We start from the raw sequence: 5,178 nt of genomic DNA, 5'->3' as shown, positions 1-5,178 counted from the left end.
AGAGAGAGAGAATGGGCACGCCAGGTCTTCTAGCCACTGCAAACAAACTCCAGACACGTGCACCCCCTTGTGCATCTGGCTAACGTGGGTTCTGGGGAATCAAGCCTCGAACAGGGGTCCTTAGGCTTCACAGGCAAGTGTTTAACAACTATGGTGTTTTCTTTTTAATGAGAGAGGGGGGAGGGAATTGGCACTGCACACCCTGCATCTCAGCTGGAGGCCCTGTCGTGCTCATTCTCTCTCTCTCTCTGTCCCTCTCTTGCAAATAAATAAATAATTTAAAGAATATAGAACTAGGACATGCTAAACTCATCTGACCTCTCAGGGTGGGGGTCCCCTTCCTCACCCTTCTGCACTATGCAGGGAGTGGAAGTGGCGGGGCAAGGGTCAGGCCTGGTCTCCCTCAGTCCTGGGCAGCAGCAGGTGATAGAGCTGTCAGCATGGTCTTCCTGGCTGTGCTCAGAATATACACTTGATGTCAAGCAGAAGTGTTCCCTGCTTGGAAGGGTCCAGACAGCTACCTTTGCATTTGTGCCCACAGGGTCAGTCAGCAGAGCTTGCACATGGGAGGGGGTAGCTCCCCAGGTTGTTGAACAAAGAGTGCATTTCTGACCTTCCATCTCACTTCCTTACCTCATTTAAAACTTAGTGGGTGTGAACTGTGATGGACACTTTCTCCTTAGGCCTTGGATTAAGACAAATTTCATTTTCTGCATGGTAAGAAAATCACACTACATTGTGTATTCACAGCTCCACCCCCATTGTTTAAAGAAAGGGGGGAATCAAAATCATTTTGACTTAATATCTTGTAATAATGGAAGAAAAGCAATTTCCACAGACATTGCCTTGGAAAGTTTTGTTGGCTTAAAGTGTCACCTACTGGGGAAGTGGCAGATTACACCAGGCCCGTGGCATCCCTCTAGCTCTGTCTTGATCACAGGGGCCCAGCTAGGAGGACAATTCCTGATTAATTCTGGCCAGATGAGATTCTATCCTCAGTCTAATCTGGCTGCCAGCTATTTACATAAACCCTTGTACAGGGTGGTCCCTGTGAACTCCAGCATCCGTACTTAAAGGGAACTTTGTGTTTTGAGGTAGGGTCTCACTCTAGCACATGCTTTACTTGTCATTCACCGTGTAGTCTCAGGCTGGCCCCAAACTCACAGCGATCCTCCGACCTCAGCCTCCAGAGTGCTAGGATTAAAGGTGTGTGTCGCCATGCACTGACTTGCATTTTCTCTTTAAAATATATATTCATTTTATTTTGAAAGAGAGAGAATGGGCATGCCAGGGCCTCTAGCCACTGCAAATGAACTCCAGACACATATGCCACCTTGTGCATCTGACTTACATGAGTACTGGGGAATTAAACCTGTGTCCTTAGGCTTGGCAGACAAGTGTCTTGACTGCTAACCCATCTCTCTCCAGGCCCACATTTTACTTTTTTGAGACAGGGTTTTGCACAAAACAAGCTGGCCTACAACTCAATAGGTAGTTGAGGGTAACCTTGTTTGCTTGGTTGTGTTCCTTTTTTTCAAGGCAAGTTCTCACTCTAGTGCAGGCTGACCAGGAACCCAATCTGCACCTCCAGGCTAGCCTCAGACTCACAGTAATGCTAGTATTACAGCTAGGATGAAATGTTTAAAGTGGTTTATTTTCTTCTGTTTGGTTGAGGATCAACCTGAATGTCTGATAATGCTGACTGCATCACCCAAATGCTGGGATTACTGCTGTCTAGCACCACACCAAGGTTCTGCAGTGCTAGGGATTGACCCCGGAGCTTCATGCAAGTTAAGCAGGGTACCATGTGAGTCACATCTCCAGCCCTCTGAGAGGACAGGAAAGGGGGTATTTGAAAGTGAAGTGTACAGTATAATAGGATGAAAAGATGATAAATTATCATGGTTGATTGTCTATAATTATGGAAGTTGTCAATAATAAAAAATAAAAATTAAGAAATAAAATAGAAAGTGAAATGAGAAACAGGGAAAGCCCTCAGTCTGGCTACTGGCACCAGCTATGATGGGATGAAGCCACGCATGTGCCTTTTGGGACAGGATCCAGTTCAGAGGCATGCTTCTCAACATTTGGGGAAACCAAAACAGAAGAAACTGAAGGTTGCCTTGAAGATTGGAGAAGGGCCAGAAAGCTGCAGGGGTTTCAATGAAGTGGACAACACTTGTTTTATTCCAGAGGTTTGCTAGCTAGATTTCCCTGTTTGCCAAAGGAAAAACCAAGTACTCATGAGGAACCTCCCAATTTGCAAGTGCAGACATGCAGAGACTAAGGGATGCCAGAGAGAAGAAGTGATATGGAGATGGAGTAGTTCTCAGCTGGTGGGTGATGGTCACTCAGGAGTTAGGGTGCTGGATACTCACCATCATATAAAACTTTCATTGAGTCAGTGGGCTGTGGGTGTTTGTCTTATGAACTTGACAATTGATATTCATGGGCCATAGAGAGTGAAATTTAGATGAATGTTTCATTTATTAATTTTTAAAAATATTTATTTATTTATGAGAGACCGAGAATAAATGGGTGCAACAGGGCCTACAGTCACTGCAAACAAACTCCAGATGCATGTGCCACCTTGTTCATCTGGCTTCATGTGGGTCCTGGAGAACTGAACCAGGGTCTTTTGACTTTGCAATCAAGGGCCTTAACTGCTAAGTCATCTCTTCAGTCCCTATTTATGTTTAAGTAATTTATTTATTTATCTATTTATTTATTTCCAAGGAGAGAGAGAATATGGGCATGCTAGGACTTCCAGACATTGCAAACAAACTCCAGATACATTTGCCATTTTCTGCGTTTGGCTTGATATAGGTACTGGGGAATAAAACCCTGGACATTAGGCTTTATAGGCAATTGCCTTAACCACTAAGCAATCTCTCCAGCCCTTATTTCTTTTTTTATAAAGCATTTTACTTATGGAAAAAAGTATCTCTGCATGTGGATATGTCTATACATGTGTATACATGTTTTTGTATGTGTTTGGATGCATTTTGTGCAGATGCACGTGTGTGCACATGGAGTCCAGAGACTGACATCAGGTCTCTCGTTTGAGCGCAGAGCTCACCGAGTTGCCTACTCTAGCTAGCCAGCATTCTATGACCATTCCCTGTCTCCACCTCCCAAGTGCTGGCATTATACACAGAGGGCAGCATTTACATGAGTTCTGGGGTCCAAAGTCTGGTCCTCATTTTTGCATGATGTGATGGATAATCTTGACAGGAATTGTAATCACTATGGAGAAAAATCTCTGGTCACAGATAGCAATATCTCATAGGATAAGTGTCTGGACTGTATATAGGGGGGGGGGGAAACTATGGGCTGGAGAGATTCATTAGCAGTTAAAGTGCTTGCCTTCAAAGGCAAAAGACCCAGGTTCAATTCCCCAGGACCCTTGCACGCCAGATGCTTCAGGTGGCACATATGCATATGGAGTTCTTTTACAGTAGTTGAAGGCCCTGGTGCAACCATTGTATCCCTCTCTCTATGTGCATCTCTCTCATAAATAAAATAAGTAAGTAAAGGAGAAAGATGAGTAAGTATCTGGCATTCATCACACTCCTCTGGTTCTTCACTGTGGACCAAATGTGACCAGCTCCTGCCAACATGCCTGCCTGCCCTTATGGACGTCCCCTTGACACAGTAAGTCAAAAATAAATCCTTTTCTTCCATAAAATGCTTCTGGTCATGTGCTTTGTCCCAGAAAAAAGAAATTAACTTATACACATGGCAAGGACTTTATTCACTGAGCCATCTCCCCAAACAAATGGAAACCTAACATACAGAAAGAAAGCCTAGTATAGCTTACATTGTCCATCAATTACTAATGGATTATCAGGCTTGTTTCATTTCTTCCTCCCTTCCCACGCTCACTGATTGCTTTTGTCCTTCAGCTTTGTTGATGTGATCACTGCATAGTAAAAAATTCATGACCTGCAATCATACCACTAAATGTTTTCTAGAAAATTCAGACTTGTACAATCACCCACCTCAATCTTTTTAAAAATTATATTTTAGAGACCAGCACTCAGAAGACAGAGGTAAGAGGATGGCTTTGAGTTTGAGGTCACCCTGAAACTTCATAGTGAATTGTAGGTCAGTCTAGGCTAAAGTGAGACCCTACATCAAGAAAAAAAAAATAGTGCTAGAAAGATGGCATAGTGGGTAAGGCACATACATCTGGAGTTCGTTTGCACTGGCTAGAGGCCCTGGCACACCCATTCTCTCCCTGTCTTTCTTTCACATAAATAAATAAAAGTAAAATTTACTTCCTATATCATAACAAGCTTCCTTTCTACTCAAAAATAACCTCCCACAAAATGGCCCACAGACAAGTCCAGATAATGGTCTCTTAGTTGCTATAAAAGGACCTCATTTTCTCAAAGAGGTGGGATTCTCTTTATCTTTGCAAATTCACCTCCCATGTCTCTTAGCGCATTGTGTAATCTTTCCTTTTCCAGGTGGACGTGCAATTCACTGTATAGTCTCAGCTGGCCTCAAATTCACAGTGATCCTCCTACCTCAGCCTCCCAAGTGCTGGGAATAAAAGTGTATGCCACCATGCCTGGCTTTGTATATTTTTATTTATTTATTTTGAGAGAGAGAGGGAAGGACAGAGAGAGACGGAGAGAGGAAAAAAACATAGAATGTGCATGCCAGGACATCTAGCCATTTAAAATCAACTCCAGATACATGTGCCATTTTGTGTATCTTGCTTAGGTGGGGACTGGAGAGTTAAACCTGGGTCATTCGGCTTCACAGGCATTAACCATTAAGCCTTATCTCCCTGTATATTCTTATAACACAGGAAATGGAAATGCTCTTGTTGGTTTCCTATGGCTCACTGTCGGTAGGGGTGACACGAAGCATGCTTGATGAACTTGAAGGTTCCCAAGCAGTGGTGGGTTGCTCTCAAACCACACTGTCTCCTTTGAATAGTTTTGTTTTATTTTTATTTTTATTTTCAAGGTATGGTGTCACTCTATCCCAACCTGACCTCGAAATCACTATGTAATCTCAGGGTGGCCTCAAACTCTCACCAATCCTCTTACCTCTGCCTCCCAAGTGCTGGGATTAAAGGTATGTACCTCGATGCCCAGTGTGAATAGTTCCTTAATGAATTAATTTTTATTTATTTGAGAGAGAAAGCGAGTGAGCGAGCAAGAG

The sequence above is a fragment of the Jaculus jaculus genome, chromosome X (genome assembly GCF_020740685.1).
Source record: "Jaculus jaculus isolate mJacJac1 chromosome X, mJacJac1.mat.Y.cur, whole genome shotgun sequence".
Lineage (NCBI taxonomy): Eukaryota > Metazoa > Chordata > Mammalia > Rodentia > Dipodidae > Jaculus > Jaculus jaculus.
Note: the sequence above shows the minus strand (reverse complement) of the source record.